Source organism: Microtus oregoni, unplaced genomic scaffold (genome assembly GCF_018167655.1).
Source record: "Microtus oregoni isolate MIOR12 unplaced genomic scaffold, Mior012 000022F_ref0000154, whole genome shotgun sequence".
NCBI lineage: Eukaryota > Metazoa > Chordata > Mammalia > Rodentia > Cricetidae > Microtus > Microtus oregoni.
The window spans coordinates 1,611,797-1,630,204 of NW_024543081.1; the positions used below are offsets into that span (position 1 = coordinate 1,611,797).

The window sequence follows — 18,408 nt, forward strand, 5'->3', positions numbered from 1 at the left end:
GGGCCATTCAGGCAGAAGGCATTTAAGAATTTAACACTGTGACTCAGCATCGAGAGACCTCGATGGACAGGTACTTCCCTCTCCCTCTGTTTCCCTTCCCTTGGGGAGAACTCCACCTGTGAGCTTCTGCCTGTAACTGAACCAGATTAGCCCGGCAGACTGAAGCCATCAGACAGCACCTGTGCCACACCACGCTGCAGACAGACCCAGGTGATGGAGAGATGCTGGCAGAACGCCTGCACTCTGGGAAATGCTTGGGAAGTGGATTTCCTGGCCTCTTCTTACCGTTAGGGATTTCTTTGTTTTCCAGGAAAATGATGCCCATTGTGTTTTAAAACAAAATCTAGTTGGCTTTTTCTACTGTTAGTTACAGAAAGATGATTTAACAAACGTATTATTAAAATTTAGTCTCAACAAATATACTTCACACATATTGAATGTATTTTAAATCAAGAGTTATAGTATGCGTCTATGCATATATGTTTACTAATAATGTAAATGTACTTGAGAAAGTATCCTTAAGGAATTTTATAGTTTGAGTCCTTCACTAAATAGTTACTGATGTTACCTTTGTACCTTAAAACAAGCTGAGGAATTTATTTATGTGCCAAAAATTTATCTGTACTTTTGAAGTGCAGTTATTTAGTAACCAGCTTTAATTCACAAATAGCTCTGACCAATATAGTCATACAGTACTATGTGTTCAGTTTTTTGAATTTTTTTGAAATTTTTCTTAGTCTCATATACAGAGAGTTCTACAATTCCCATAAAGTTAATTTTTAAAACACTAGGGCAAAACTTAATTTTCCACATAATTTTTACAGTGATCTATTGATCCAGACCTTTTGGAATAACATGTTCCTGACAGTAGGAGAAAAGGCAGTGTAGGAAAATTTCAAACTGTCCTGTTTCTGACAAGGTCCTCCCTCAAGGACATGCTATTCCAAATTGATCACTTTACCTAAATCTGCTTAAAAAATTAAATTAAATTAAAAATTAAAAAAGGAAAAGGAAAAAAAAGAAAAAGAATTTAAGGCAGTTTTTGAGTATAACTGAGTCTTCTGTGGTTTCCTTCACTTCCAGGAGTATTTTGGTTACCATCACCCTTTTGAACCATTTGAAATGACGACAGCAAGGTAATAATCTGAGCTGAAGCTCCACCACAGCCCTGCCAAAACTTCTCCAGCAGGAGGCAATTTCCACTTACTGATACAGCAGCTTACTCCAAGGCTGCCCCTCCCAAGTCTGCCAGCTTTCCTCTAAGCAAGGCACGCACATCTAAGTTCCTGTACATTCTTGAAAAGCCGTTACATGCAAAATAAATACCTCACATTATCAGTATAATACACAGAGCTTCACATCCATACAGTCACATACGTAAAATAATGCCTTCTCCCAATTAACATAATCACTGAGAACCCTGGCACTCCTGCCGGCTGAACCGGGAAATCTCTCACCAGTACCGCATCATCATTATCCCAACTCAGCATATTACCTAACCTAGAGAAAAATCTTCGACTCACCGGACGTGTTGAATCATCTGCGATCTCCGTATAACATCTATTTCAAATTGTCCCTTTGAATAGACTCGGGGAGAGTTATGACACACACTGCCTCTCTTCTGCAGCAGAAGGCAAGTTAAAAGGACTTCAAGCTGTGACCTCAGAGGCAGGCACAGCCGCTCCCATCTTTCAGCCAACCTTCTGTGAAGAACAGGTTATAAGACTGCAAAGCTGGCCCCCTACATAGCAATACTTTCAAATAAAGCATTCTCAGCTGCGAGCTGTGGATTTACATCCCCGAACCCGGCTGGCTGGAGTCAATGCTGCTTCTATGCCTGAAAATATTAAGCATTTCACTGCAGTCACTTCATGCAAGAAACTCTCCGAGGCGACTTCACAAACCCTGTCATTCTGCTCGGGGACTAAAGAATGAGCAGGGCATGCATAATTCATGTATTGGAGTCTTCAATGCACTTCCTGTAGCCTGGGCTCTACACAGTAATGGGCTATTGATCACCTCATCCCTAAGACAATCGCAGCTCCCTGATTGGTTTATTTCCACAAATAAAATTACAACCTAAATCATAGGCTGAAACCTCCATGCCGGCTGCAGCTTCTCAGGGAAGACATTCCCAGAGCCGAAATGACATCTGCAAGCTGCAGAGTATCGAAGCTGGGTTCCGTGGGGTAGAAACTACAGAACCTGTTCTCTTTTATTCAAAAAGGCACACTTACTGCAGGATTAAACTGGGTATTTCACATTATCAGTATAAGACATAGAGCTATTTCCTTCTCCATCATTTCAGAGATGTCAACAAGGACAAATGAAAATTTAGAAAATAAATACATAAGAATCATGTGTGCCAAAAAAAAAAAATTAGGAGTCTTTTACCTGGTTTCATTCAGTCACTGTTCTTAGAATTGTTCTAAAATGATTAGCTTGCCGTTTCAATAATCAACAAGTGCTTCCTTTTATTAAAAATTATAATGGATAATGAGGTTATTCATATTAAATATTCTAGACCGTGATTACTATTATTTTGGGTGTGTGAGTGGTTCTGAGATCTTACTAAGAATTTAAGCTTCAAAGAACACACCATTGTTTACATTGACTTAAAGAAACCAGCTGTTCAACAAAATGTACGTTTATTTAATTATGCTCATACTCATCAAAGAAGAAAACAGGTCCTAGCACTTTAAAATGCCATCATAGTATTTGCAGAAATCAGACAGTGGGAGGTCCCTGTGAATCTGAAAATGTGTGTGTCTATAAATAGTGCACATCTACTCTGAAGTAATAAGGGTGGCGGGGCTGCGTCCCCAGCACTCCGGCTGCCTGCTCGGCTAGCTTATGCCCCGAAATAATTACACAGACACTGTATTCTTTTAAGCACTGCTTGGCCCTTTAGCTCTAGCACTTACAGGCTGATTCGCACATCCCGATCAACCCATCTCTAATAATCTGTGAGAACCGGTCTTACCAGGAAGATTCTAGCCTAGTCCATCCTGGGTCGGAGCTTCATGCCGGGAGCAGGGCATGGCGTCTCTCTCAGGCGTCTGCTCCTTAGTGGAGAGCTGTCGAGACTCTGAGCTCACTTCCTCTTCCTCCCAGAGTTCTGTTCTGTTTACTCCTCCCACCTATCCTCTAACCAATAAAATGGGCCAGGGCAGTTCCTTTATTAGCCAATGACCTTCCTCCATCATACTCAAAGACCTCTGGACTAAAGCTAGTTGCCTTATTTTCTACCCAGAAGGAGTGAACATAATGCTCTTGGAGTCACCGGGAGCTTGAAATCACATCTTCCCAAATCCTTTTTATATGCATATCTATGAGTGCACACAAACACACCTGCAATTTATATTTCTATGCTATTGTACTTTGTTCCTCATAAGGCCAGAGTGAAACGTTCTAAACTTGGGGCTAAAGAACCACTACAAGGGAACAACCATTCTCCCATCCCACTTTTTAGATTGGGCAGAGCAATCACCTTTTAGAGTAGGCATGACTAAGTCGGTCTTGAGTTAATAAACCAACAGCAGGTACCAGCATTTGAAGGCAGTAGAGGTACCGATGGCACCAGATGCAATAGAGAGAGGAGTTGAAAATGCATGTTTCTTCTAAGTGTATATCACATGAGAATCTGCACCTGACAAATCTCCATTTTTCTAGAACAGTCTACCAGGAAGTGTGGGAAACTAATCACCCAATTACTTGGGCGATAATAAATTCTATATTCATATTATTTTCTTCTGCCCTGGTTAGTTCCTGCTTTTATATCTATATATTGCTGTCAATCTAACAAATTTTAACTAAATTACACAGTGGGTCTTTTCTTATATTTTATTTATCTCTCTGATTGATGATCTTAGCTGTCAAATACAAGATTGAAAGGACTTGATTATTTTTGAAATTAATATATCAATTTACTAAAAGACACAATTTCTTATGAGAGAGTATTTTGTTTAAAATAGCAAAAGTTGGGGATACAGACATGGCTAAGCACTTAAGAGCACTGACTGCTCTGCTAGAAAGCTTGGGTTTAGTTCCTAGAACACACCTTGATGTTCATACCATCTGTAACTATAGGTAAGGAGGATCCAGTACCTTCTTCTGGCCTCTGAATGGACCAGGCAAACACATAGTAAACAGACACATATGCACACAGAACACCCCTTCATATATAATAAACACCCATCCAGATTAAAAAAAAATAAGCCTTTTTAAATTTTAAAGTAAATAAATAAATAAGTAAAAATTTGACAGGTTTGGTAAGTACCGAATATGAGAAATTAGAGTACTATCTTATAGAGATTGTAAGTAATTGATACAATATTCAATAAATACAAATGACATGATTCAATAGTGTATGTCCAGTGGCTAAGATGAGTTTGGTCCATCTCTCTACAATTAATGGGAAGAAGACCTGTGTTTTTTTCTATAAGAACATTCACGACACATATCTAAAATGAAGATTGTGAATTATGTACTCCAACTCTCTGAAAATGGAAAGAGAGATGGGTGAGGGATGACAAACTGTTGAACTAGAATGAGCTTGGAATTAGAAACCAGAAATAAAGAGAATAATGTGGCCGAAACAATGAAGACAGTAAATCCCAAGGAAGTCATAAGGGTTACATGAGCCTGAATGAAGGTGATTGCAGAACACAAACTACAGCACCCCCAGGTAAAGCAAGACCCAACGCTGTAAGAAAGACCCAGTGTACTTTTCCCAGAAGTCTGACTATTCCTAGGGAAGAAACAAACAAACGTTTTTTCAGATGGATGGAAAACAGAGATGGTCATTTCAAATAAATTTGATCTCTTCACAGACCAAATGTCTTTCCAATGTTTTGAACTTATAATGCCTGCAAAATATATAATGGATTCTGTAATGGATGGTAAAATAAATCCGAATTTGGGGAAAAACAAAGACATACGTTAGATTGTCAAACCTGTGGTATCTGTTAAGATATATAACTAACCTCCTTGACTCATGTCATTTTGAACAATGTATGATATATTTTCAATAACACAGAAATAATAAAAACAATAATATCATGGAAATTTGAGGGAAGAATTAAGTATTTTTAAGTTAAAGGACAAAGACTGCACAGAAGGACTGTATGCAGCTTGCAATTGAAGACATTCTCTGTTTTATCAACATTACAAAAGCATTCTTAGTCATCATCCTCTGATGATTTTTTTTTAAAATATTTGTGTAACTTCTACATGCCAAAACAGTTTGTGCTAATGCCAGAAAACCAAACATGCGTATAGTAATGTTGCTGAGGTTACTTGTTAGTTCATAAAGCACACAAATACCTTGGCCAAAAACCAAACAAACAAACAAACAAAAGACAAGAGAGTATAATTGCCCTGATGCACATCAAGATTAAAAGCTGAGGAAACTTCTAGAGCACAGGAACTGACCCTGTATGCTAAGTACCTGCTAGCCACATAGAAATTCCTCTTAACTGTGTTTCAGGCATAATGGCAGAAATACTAGCATGGCTACCTATCAATGGAAACACTAGGGAATGATTCATTGATAGGAATGATATTTAAAGAAACTGGCATAATGGCAATAACACAGACTGGACTGACAGATTTTATATCAGGCCTTTCTCAGGTTAACAGTATGACCCTGAGCAAGGCATTCACACTTTTTGAACATGATTTTCACCATGTACAGTGAATGTAGATGTGCGTTTATCATGGCTTGGGAGGATTAGATAATCAACAGCACAATCACTAAGACTGCACTGACCAAGTTTGGAAACTGCCTCTACTGCTTAATCTAAGTTTTTGTTAACTTCACAGAGTCCCTAGGAAATTTAAATGTTGTGACCACCTTATGCCACTCATCACAGTTTCTGATACAGGAAGGACTTTAAAATGTTGCTGCCTTTGAAAACATCAATTTTATAAGAGGGGACTTATAGGGAAAGACTTTTCCAGAGGAGAAGAGTATTACATGGTCCTGAAGGGAACAAAGACAACCTAGAAAGCATGAGAAGACCAGGCAATGTAAGAATGTGGGATACACTGAACATGTTGATGGTAACAGAATTTGGGACATGACCACTATAATGATGCTGTGAGAAGGTGTGACATTAAGGACATATTGATGCTATGAGAAGGTGGGACATCATGGACATATTGATGCTATGAGAAGGTGGGACATCAAGGACATTTTGATGTCATGAGAATATTGAAAATCATGTGGATAGTAATGATATGAGAATGTGGGACATCATGAAAATATCAATGATGTGAGAATACGAAACAGACAGCATAGACGGAATGATACTATGAGAATGTGGGACACTAGATATAGCAACATTATGAGAATGTGGGACATTGTGGACATATTGAAAGTATGAGGATGTGGGACACTGGGGCTGTGGCTTGAGATAAGACAAAATTATAAAATATCTGATTTATAAAGAGGTTCTTTTAAAAAGACGAATGTTAAAATCCTGGGTATCCAGGTAATTTATATGGCATATAGTTAGATGGTGATATATAGTGATATTGTGAAGGGAATGGGGTATTCAAAGTTAAGAGAACAGCATGATAGATTTTTGTGAGAGAAAGAACACAGGAAATAGAAACCAGATGTAATGAGTGTGTGTTCCGTTAGTTTTTATATAGATCCCACCAGAAGGGATATGGATCTGAAGACATGGACATGATGAGGAAAACATGGAGGTGCTTAAATCTCAGAATAAATAGTTCTGAGCAGACTATAAATTGGAAAGAGTTATAGGTGAGTTTTAAAGTTGTAACTTGGCAACTCATTCTTCCTGTCTGATCCATTCACAAAACAAATACAAACGTAAAATGGAAATCTATTGGTACTATGGTGAAATGAGACTATACTGTTAGAAATAGCAAAAAATAAATAAAAGCCCAAAACTGCAAGGCAAAACAGGTGGTGATGACTTGGACAAACACATTTCCGGCGGACAATTGCTAGTGAAGATGGAGCTGGTTAAGTAGGTTAGCAGACAATCAGGACTACCCAACCTGTGGAATTCAATAACACAGTTCACGGGTGAAGATGAACAAGAAGAGGGAGGACAACAAAGCCCTGAAATGTAAATAGGCAATGCCCATAAGAGCACCTGTCAGCATCCCCACAGGGTGACAAATGATGGAATACACTCAGCTGATATGTAGTGCAGATATTATACCTGAATCAGGAGGAACGCTTCCTTAATAAATCTTATTCTGACTGTGATAAAGTCTTTGCCAGTTAAGTAGTACTTATTTGCATTTTCAATAAAAAGTCATGTTCATAAAAGTGATCAACTCACATGATGTATGATGATACTGTGTGTTGTTAGAGATATACATATGTAAGCGGAAATTATGAAGAAATGATAAATACATTCTTAAATTCCAGAAATAGTTACTTCTGAGAAGATAGAGAAGGAAGAATGGAAGATCCTGCTCAGTACTCAGAGGACCCTCTTACAGTCCATTAACCTAGCTATTTTCCAGGGATACCTTATTTGAAAAGTGAGGATAAACAAAGCTAGAATTCCTACAAGATTTTAGCCTTGAGTCCCTTTTCTAAGTTTTTGCTTCCTTTTCAATGATGGTAACCCAGAGGGGGAGCAAAAACCAAAGAAAACTGTTTCAAATCACAAATGCTCTATGAAAGCACAAAGCCAAACAAAAGAATAGGAAACAATCTCTTCAGCCACCAAGAAGGAGATCTGGCATATATAGATAGCTCAGCTATTAAGAGCATTTGCTGTGCTTGCAGAGGACCTGAGTTAGGTTCCCAGCACTCATGATGGCTTAAGACTGTCCTGTCCATAACTCTAGTCCCTGGGGATCCAGCACACTCTTCTGAATTCCACAGTCATGCACAAAGGGAACTTACATGAATCCAGGGACAATCCATATAAAATAAAATAAAATAAAATAAAATCTTTTAAACAATGAAAGTATTTCAATTCATGAAAAAAAAAACAGGTATAGTGAAGATGTTCATAGGATTCTCAAAATTGAGACTCTAGTACATTATTCTGACAACACTAAATAATTCTTAAATCTACTAGTAATAGCTTTCCTCTAATATTTTAATTTACTCTTAGATATCAGTGTCCCCAAATCATTTTCTTGGTTTAACAAAAATGAACTAATTGTAATTCAATCTTCATGTAAAAACAGGTTGCTACAAACTTAACCAGTAGTTACAGTATAATTAAAACTACAATTTAAAATATCTTAAGTTTGTAACAATATTAGAGATAATTATAATAATCCCTATTTAACCATGTTTACTAACTGTACTAAAAGAAGCAGCTTTCCCTTTTATAAGGCTAAATGTTCTTAAGTGAATGCATGAGTAACTCCAAGTCAGCAGAAGTCTGAACCTGCACTGCCCCTGGAGAGCCTGAACAGCCTCCGGCACAAAGCAGCCTGCCTCTCAAAAGACATGCCAGGAAAATGCTTGGAAACTAGAGCCTATGAATCTTCTCAGGGAACAAATTCAAACATTTTCAAAATTGTTGAGTCAATCTCTATTCTAGAGAAATTAGACCTACCTCATCATGCTAGACCCATCTCATTGTGTGTCTCTTATTTCTAAAATTTGGAAAGTATCAGTATAGTCTCAACTTCTTTAGGATTTTTTGTGCTTTTGAAAAGTGTGCCTACCCATGAACAATCTAAGAATGACTGGTGTGTAATTAGCATTAGTAAGAAGTCAGAATAGAGGGAAACAGGCTTCTTTCTCCCCCAATTCCTCCATTCCAAGACAACACATAAAGATTCAGAAACAGTCACGGTAAGGGCCCAAGTAAGAACCTACAAGAAGTATAGCAAGGACCAGAAGACAATCTCAAGAGTTGGTGGTAGGTGGCAAACCTGTGACATCTAGAGACTCCTATGAAGCTGGCGTGTCAGTATCAGCAATGCATAGAGCACTGCCATGGCTCCCAGTGGCCTTCTCTTTGCAGAAAATGACCTTTTGCTGCTAGACTTGTCAGCAGTCATTGCCAATTTGGAATTTCTTCATGGAGAAGGAGACATTCTTGTCCACTACATTTCTCCATTCATACATCACTCCATGTGTCCCAAATCTGGGAGTCATGGTTTTACCCATCCTTCATGCTACAGACACATCTGTATGGTTGTATGTGTGTGCCTACTCTTCAGAAACTGGTGGAACAATCTCTGTTGAGCCACTGTGTTTCAGGCCTCATTTCTGCAACCTATGTTCACAGCTGGCCTTGGGACCTTTGCTCCACTGTACTTAACGAGCAATGCTTCAGTAAGTCAGTATGGTAGGATCCAGAGTCACTGCTGACCATGTGAACCCACACTCAGCAGCACTGTGACCACCTCTCAAGCACTTCAGGCACCTCTGCAGTGGATAACACATCAGAGGTTGTTCATCCTCCTGCATTTAAAAGCCCACCTCCATTTTCACTTTATGAGCATATGTGTCTCGCACCGTGTTACTAACACAGTGATGGAGGGACCAGTGTCAAGGTGGCCCACACATACCATGATGCAGCTTTATTTCTGTCTGCTTCATGGGTATTGCACCATGAGTACACTGGCATGTGCACTAGAAAATGAATTTCCTGGGGAGACAAAAATGATGAAGAGAACCTCAAAGCCTTGACCAGAAAGACCTCAAGAACCCAGCGTTGCTCTGCTTCTACATCCACACTTTCTCAGTAGATGCCACTGTTATAGACCCGTGGTATCCTCAGGTGAAAGCACTGCATGGAGTGATGCTGTTATGCTGGAAGCACATCAGTTGCTGAGCATCCTCACATCTTTCTGCAAGGACAGGTGTTTCTCCATCAAAACCAGCTCTTCTGCTTCATTTTTCCCTCTCTATGTGGCTTTCGCTCTCACTCTTTGGAACTCACTCTGTAGACCAGGCTAGCCTTGAACTCATAGAGATCTACCTGCCTTCGCCTTGTTAGTGCTGAAATTAAAGGTGTGTACCACTATAATATACTTCTAAAACTAGTTTGTAAAGTAGTAGAAATGATGGCTGTTCCATTAAATGTGCAGATCTCAATATAAGGCAGTGAGAAAGAAGAGAAACCAAGGGTATAAAGACACCAAAGCGTCATAGTAACTGTCTGATCACAAATCCTAAGGAGATAGAAATCTACACATTGCCTTAGAATAATGTCAAAGCAATCATCATTTCAGTGAGGGCCAGTAGGTTTGAAGGAGCATAGACAGACAAGTGAGATTTAACAAGTACATACACTGAACAGACTCAACTTATTGAGATTTAAACAGTACGTAAACAACTCAAAGTCAACAAAAAGGCAGAAATTTAATGAAAAACAATTATGGAATTGAAGAATACAACCAAGGAATTGAAAATGCAATAAAAATATAAAAATAGATATGACCGAGGAGAAGAAAGAATTTTTTTTTTGGTTTTTATTTTTTTATTTTACTTTTTTAAAATTTATTTATTTATTAAAGATTTCTGCCTCCTCCATGCCACCGCCTCCCATTTCCCTCCCCATCCCCCGATCAAGTGCCCCTCCCTCATCAGCTCGAAAAGCAATCAGGGTTCTCTGACCTGTGGGAAGTCCAAGGACCACCCACCTGCATCCATATCTAGTTTTTTTGTTTGAAGCCAAGACACTTGAAAATATCAGTCAGAGAAGAACAAGGTTAAAATTAATAAAGAAAGATATATGACTTGTATGAGATAATCAAGTCACATTTTAGGAGTTACAGGAGAGAAAAGGAAAAACACACAGAAATAGTTCAAGAAACAATGGTTGAAAGATTTCTGAATATGGAGAAAGTCATGAATATCTAAAGACACAATGTTTAAAACTCTCCAATCTGGTTCAACCTCAGAAAATCCTTACAAAACAATGAATAATTGAAATGCCAAGACTAAACGACAAGAATTTTGAATGAAGAAAGAGAAAGAGATTTCTTCACGTTCACACAATCCTCTTTAAGACTATCAACAGATGTCTCAGGAGAAACTTTGCAGGCCAACAGCCAATGAGCTACTCTCACAGAAGTGACAAACCAAAAAGTCCAGCTGGGAGCACCATATGTAGCAAAACTGTCTGAAAGAAAGTAAAAGAAATAAAGCTACCCCCATACAAACAAAAACCAAAACTCCTCTTTGGGGCATGTTCCTGGTACTGAAACTTAAGGATCTAGTAACATAAAAGTGAATGAAATGGGTTAATCTCACAGATGAGAGCACATGAGGAACAAAATCCAGAACATTCTATGCCACAACAGTGTGTTGAACAAGTTAAAAGACAAAAACTACCAAAAACAAATAGCTGCACTACCTCATGAATGAATATTCAGTGCAAAAAAAATTGTAAGATAAAGCATTAAAATACATCTTGAGGGATAAGAGGTTTTGTATATGATCAAAACTAAGCAAGTATTAGGTTAAAACAGAGTATTATAAGATGCAACCACAAAGCAAAGCATTATTGGAAAAACAATAAAAGAGAAGGGGAAAAAGCTTGTTATTTCAGAAAAACTGTCAAATCACAAAGAGTTCTAGAAAGGAAGAAGTGATCAATAAAATAATTAGAACATATTAGCAACATTAAGCATTGTAGAGTCATGTCGATGTAATAATCAGTAATCAAAAGACAAAGGGTGGGTGAATGGCTATAAAGAACCTATGAAAGTGTCACTTCACTATGTGTATGTATGTGAATGTTGTGTGCATGTATGTATACATATATATAAAACATTGTAACAACTAATTACAAAAGCATACATTAATATAACTGAAGGGAAAAGAGGCTATAATAAAAGTCGAAGACTTTACTACACTGATTAGATGCTGGTAATGAATAGACAACAATAAGAGAACCAAAGATTTGAATAATCACATAATTGCTCAAAATGATTTTATTATTATTCTAGCATATAAATGAATGCTGTAGGCTTATGAGTAGATATGCATGTGCATGCAAATACTGAGAAGATTTTAATAGTATTGATCAGCTCATATCAGTGAGCATTGTGTATACATGAATCTTTCCCCTGCAGTCACAAGGCCATAAACAATAAGAGTTATACTTACCTGATATTATTTCTAAAAGATTTAAAATTAATCTAGAAAGCCATAAACTTCTTTTCCTAAATAGAACAATGTCAAACTATATTTGGACAAAAGTTTTTTTTTCCACACACTTTTTATTCTTATAGACTGAAGATGCAAGCTTCTCTTTAATAAGGCAATTTTGTTTAAGTAGCTCTTGATTCTTATGCTTTACAGTATATTTTATTGTCTGCCAAAAAGCTAAGTCCTGTGGTAGGATATTAATGCATCAGGAGATTCTTTTTGTAGAAATATTTGATCTTTGTAGCTACTGGACAGGAAATCAGCTTTGCTTCTTCATAGGGGGAGTTATATTAATTCTAGGCACTGTAATTTCCTCAAAGAAAGATTTTATCACAGGTGCTTGCAACATAGAATTAAACAGGCAATCTTAAAAGCATCTTGAAAAAAAACTAATAACTTAGTTCTACAGAGCAGGTGCACTGATCTTTTAAGTAAAGTGATGCATTTCTGAAATACTGCTGCTCAAAGCCATCATTAAGTGGCTGCAACACAAATAATAAAAACTCAAAGACAGATATTGGTGTTCAGCTTGAAGATCGGAGAAACAAAGCATCCAATCACTAGAGAGACCTTTTACCTTTACCAAAGTTCAGATCAAAGAGGCAAGAGAGATCCTGTCTCCACGAATCCTCAAACTCCACACTACACTGGGTTCTGTCTCTTCCGCTTTATATTTATTTCTTATCCCAGCCATAACACTCCTGTCTCTACTCCCTTAATGCTAGAAATAAAGATGTGTGCTACCACCACCTGGATCTGTTTCTGGATCGATTTTGTGTATCCCAGGGTAGCCTTGAACTCACAGAGATCCATCTGCCTCTGTTTCCTGAATCCTGGGATTAAAGGTGTGTGCTTTTCACTCTTATCTCCAGGCAAGATTTGTTTATTAAAACTAATAATATACTACTATATTTCCCATTTTTCATCTAAAATAAAAGGTTATAACTAATATAAGAAAGAAAAATATAAACAAGTACAAAAGCTATATACAATATAAACAGGCAAAAAATACATCAACAATGTCTAGTCCATTTGCAGTTGACAAATTCAGAGAAAATACTCCATATCTATCCTATCTTGGTGAGTTGAAAGTCTTTTACCTAATTTACTTTCTATCATAACTTGCTGTCTTCATCTGGTAAGAAGGAAAACTATAACTAACTAGTCTTCAACTCTCTCAGAGATCCAAGAAGGAAATGATATTAACTGAGTAAACAGGAAGTGCAAATAAGTCACTTCCAAACAATGTGAGGGATGATGGAAACATTTGCCTGGAAAGTCAACCAGAGTTCCTCTGCAATGTTGGGGCATCCATCTTCAGCCTATAGGCCTACCATATCTGACAAACTTTTTTTGTGAAGCAGGGTATCATAAAGGGCTATCCTTCCCTGTCTTGACAATGTTTGTCAGTCATTTTCTTTGTAACCTCCTTGTACAATTTAGACCACATACTGTTAGTAGTCAAGGCAAAAACATTTTCTTGCTCAGTGGCTTATATTTGCCACAAAGAAAGTAAACTCCATGTGGCATCTTCTCTAAAGTAGATTGGTACTACCAGAAGCAGAATTGTCTCATTATCATATAAAAGCCTATGTTATTGAAACATCTTTAATGCCATATCCTGTAAATCTTTGAAGTGTTAGAAGATGTCCTGTCAATCTAAAAATGAATCTTTGTTTAACCTTAAAAACATGCCTAATGTGACTACAAGTTTGATCGTACTAGGTGATTAACTAATAAGCTGCAATACCCTATTATCCTAAACAGTTGGTTATAGTAATTTCCAAGGACTAGAAATTTACATTACATTGTTAAATGAGTTGTATAGGCACAACACCTTGAATAAGAGTAGAAATGTATGTACAGTATGTTCTAACAAATTAATCTCAAATTTGTATCAATATGCAAAATTTGTGTACAATATACAAAAATTTAATCCAACATAAAACATTAAAAACTAGTAGCTGCTTTGGGGGGGGGGGGTCATTCAAGACAGGGCTTCTCTGCGTAACAGTCCTAGCTGTGTTGAAACTCTCTCTGTAGACTAGACTGGCCACAAACTCACATAGATCCGCCTACCTCTGTATGCCAAGTGCACTACCACTACCTAGCTTAGTAGCTGTTTTTTTAAAAGTTGACTTAATAATCTACTTTTTCTTATCATATCTATATTCTTCCTCCTTTTTTTTTCTTTTCAGAGTAGATTCAATAATCTACCCTTTCATCTTATCAAGTGGCCTAATGAAATAATGTTCAAGAAATAATCCAATCAAAGGTACAAAGGAAACCAATGTAGGGACTGCAGGCAAAGTAAAACCAATTTGGTCTCCAGTGATGGGACTTTGAAGAATAGCTTCTTCTCTGCCCATGACTGGCGTGGACTTGAGAATTTAAGTGGACTGTGAATTTGGGTTATGGGTCAAAACCCAAGCCGGTTGAACACTTGCCTTGCATTTTGAAGCCTAGGTTCAATAACCATTTGTTCCACGGGTAGAAGGGAGAAAGGAGAACCCAGACTGGTGTCAGAATGTAATGTCTTTCCTTCTTACTCCAAAAATTAGAACGAAGTCTGCTGAAGTCAACCCATAACAGCTTGCAAAAGCTTATTTTAGCTTTTAGAAATTTCACAAACCAGTTGTTAAATATAGTTCTTACTAATAATGAAAAACGTAAACTTATGATTAAATAAATCATATTCAAAGATGATAAATACTCAAAGTACATATTTTTAAGTAAAACATAAATTTATCAACATTACATAAATTATTTCCATTTGTATTGTTATGTAGGGGAACATTGTGTACTAAGATGCTGAGTAAATGCTACAAAATTAGATCTTTGTTTTTCTTTTTGTCTGTAGATACCCATCTGCTAAACATTTATCAATACATCTCATTTCACAGCTAAGTGGAAAATTTAAGAAAAATAAATCAACCCAGCATTACGGAGGCAAAGGCAGAGTCAGAAATATCTCTGAGTTCAAGGTCAGCCTAGCTTACACATCAAGTTTTAGGTCAGCCAGCACTACACAGTGAGACCCTGTCTCAAAACAAAACAAACAACTGTAAGAGACTACAACACCATAATAATAGAGTTTTCATTCAAAATTGTAACTATTACCAGTGAAAACAGGCAACAGTAAATTCTGGAAACCTTCTTCTGGCAAACTGAAAAATTGCTGAACATTAAGAACTAGTCAGGTAATGTCTATGCCAAAGAGAGCTCTACTTTTGCTATGCTGACTGCTCAAGGTAACAATCAGGATATTGTCAAATTCTATCCAGGAAAACATCAAAGGTAGTTGATCACTGAGACCACATTATTTCATGAAATTCATAGAACAAATCATAGAACTATGCTTTAAACCACCCCATTATGGTTCCTCCTTCATAATAATGTCAAGACACCTTATAGCAATATATATATTTAGTGATCTCCAGATGCATATTTTTCTGTGGTTGAAAAGAATTATTAGGTAACTTCCTAAATACATAACAACAATTTAAAACAGCACTATGATTTGAGAGAGCCAGAAAAGCATGAATTAGCATCTAATAACATGTTAAAGTGGCTCAGGCTAGAAAGTCAGTGGGAAGTACCAGGACAACAGACAGAAGGAAAGGACTGAGCTGAAAACTTAGCGACATCCTCCAGCTGCTGGGGCTGGGGTCAGGGAGACACTGCAGTTGTTGCTGTTGGAACATCAGCTTTGGAGAGCAGAGAGGAATAGGCAGGATACAGTGCACTTTAAGGGTCTTCCCTCTCACTACATAAACTCTTCATGCACTAGGAAGAACCCTGAACACAGGGGGAAGGAAGCATTATATTAGATGGGGGAGAGGTAAATCTAAAGAACCCAAGAGGAAAACCAGAGGGAGGTCTCAGCTGTTATACAGTAGTACGTAACACAAAATAGACATTCTCCCATGTCCCTGAGGAGGGACAGGAAATTCTCCCTTTAGACCAGTGGCGAACACCAAGCATGCTTGCTGTCATGGGGAGGGAGGTTGTTATAATTTCCTTTCTGCTACTTTGGTTAAATAAAACATTAATAATAAGAAGAATCATTTGGGTTATAGTAGTTCCAAGTCATAGTCTACCACTAAGACAAATCAAAATGGGGACTTAAGGGAAGAACTAGAAACAGAAACTGGAAAACTTGCTACCTCGCTCTGGTTCTTCCCTACATAACTTATACAAACCAGATTCATCTACCCAGGGAATGGGTACCTCCCACAGTGAGCTGTGTGTTCCTGCTCCTACACCAATTAACAATCAAGATAAACTCACAGATAAACTCAGAGGCACACCTGATAAGGACAATTACTCAATTGAGACCCATTTTTCAGGTGCCATTACACTGTGTCAAGTTGACAGTTAATATTAACCAGATCAAGGAGTAAGAATGAATAAAGTTCTTGTGATATCTTGGAGAATATATGATTTCTGATTAGCTGGAGCTGCAGAATTGGCTATAATTAATAGGAGACATGTACCACTAAAGCCAACTATTTGCTCTACTAGGACAGTCAATACTGGTTACCTGGAGATGAGTCTTCATCTATGATTAAAAAGATTAACAACTTTGAGGTGAAATCTTCTGGGAGCATTTCCTCAGGGTCAGCCCACAGAAGCTGTGGTCCAGAGGGGGGCCCAATTGTATCTCATGCTGGCAGCTGAACATGGGAATGTATGAGTCTCATATGTAGGGTTTAAATTCCATGATGGGGTGATGAAAATCAGCTGAGGCTTGGCATCTTATGTGTTCAGAAGGAGACCATTGGTAAAAGTGTAGCATCAGTTTCAGTGGAAAGCCTAGGATTGAGGGGGTCATGGAGAGACTGGTATAGGATCTGAATCCCTTTGGGGAGGCCAGGAGGCCATGGGTGAGGGTGTAAGCTGTGGAATTCCCATCATATTGAAGATGTCAGGACTATAGGACAATCACTAAGGACAGTATCAATAAGGAGTAGAGCAGGCTTAAGTCAACTGCTGAGGTTTCTGTGCTGTGAAGTTAAAGCCCAAGAGATGCAGCTGCACAAGCCTTCTGAGAGCCCACAGATTAAGAATGACTTCTAACTGGCAACCTTGAACTACAGGATTTAATTGACCCTGTTGGAGTTCAGTTATGCTTCAGTTTGAAAGTGATTGTACACTGATTCTCTCCTCTTGGAATGAGAGAGTATTTAACTTATTTTGGATTTTACAGGAGCCCACAGTTAGGAGACTTTGAAAGTTAAACTCCCTCCTCCTGCTTTTCATCATATCTCCCAAACACACCCCCATCCACTCTTTACCCCAGAAAGAGTAAGGCTTCCCATGGGGAGTCAACTAAACCTGGCACATTCAGTTGAGGAAGGACAAAGGCACTTAATCATGACTGAGCAAAGCATCCCACCATATGGAATGAGTTCCAAAAAGCCAGCTCATGTACTAGAAATAGATCCTGGTCCCAATGCCAGGGGTTCCACAAACAGAACAGGTTACACAACTGTCCCCCACAACCTAGATGCCCCTCAACTGAAGAATGAATAAAGAAAATGTGGTACATTTACACAACAGAGCATTACTCAATTGTAATAAATAAATAAATAAAACAAAGCAAAGACATCATGAAATTTTAAGGCAAATGGATGGAACTAGAAAAAAAATCATCTTGAATGAGATAGTCCAGACTCAGAAGGACAAACACAGTATGTAAATGGATACTAGATGTAAAGCAAAAGACAACCAGAGCACAGCTGACGGCTCTAGAGAAGCTAGACAACAAGGAGGACCTAAGAGGGACACTTACATTCTCGACATTTAAGCTTGGGTGCCTCAAGAACTTTGCAAAAGCAGGCAATTTCTGACTCAAATTTCTCTTGTCCTTCCTATTCTAAGAAATGGTAGTTAGTACTGTCTACTCATCGAAAAACCCGTGATGCCATCATTTAGACTCAAAAGATCACATATATGCTGATAGATCAAACTGCTACCAGCCAGGAAGTCTGCTCTGTGCTGGGAACACATTGGCTTTATATTTTCTCCTGATTACTTCATTATAAGCTTGTCATTGTATGCTAGCTCTCAATTCCCCGAACCTGCTTGTCTCCTAATTCTTCCCATTTTAAGAATGACCCCTTCTACCTTTTCTTCTGATGTGTGACTCTTATGGTGTTAGCTGCCATTTTTACTCTCTAACTACATTCTGTATCCATCTCCTGATTTCTATCTTCATTGTCAATAACAGAGCCAAAGCCATCATTATCTCTTACTTAGTCTATAAAAGTAGACTAATGGAAGATTCC

General features: G+C 37.9%; 1 protein-coding gene across 3 annotated transcripts in view; it reads right to left on the minus strand.

The window, feature by feature from the left end:
* The window catches only part of Cntn1 (contactin 1), a 280,077-nt gene that overhangs the window by 167,453 nt on the left and 94,216 nt on the right, over positions 1 to 18,408 (minus strand). Inside the window, exon 1 of one of the 3 annotated variants that reach the window (XM_041672024.1) lies at positions 1,524 to 1,902. The exons of the other annotated variants lie outside the window; for them this stretch is intronic. The gene's annotated coding sequence lies outside the window, so the exon portion shown is untranslated. Of the gene's footprint in view, positions 1 to 1,523; positions 1,903 to 18,408 lie in introns of those variants that run through there. 3 annotated transcript variants of the gene reach the window in all.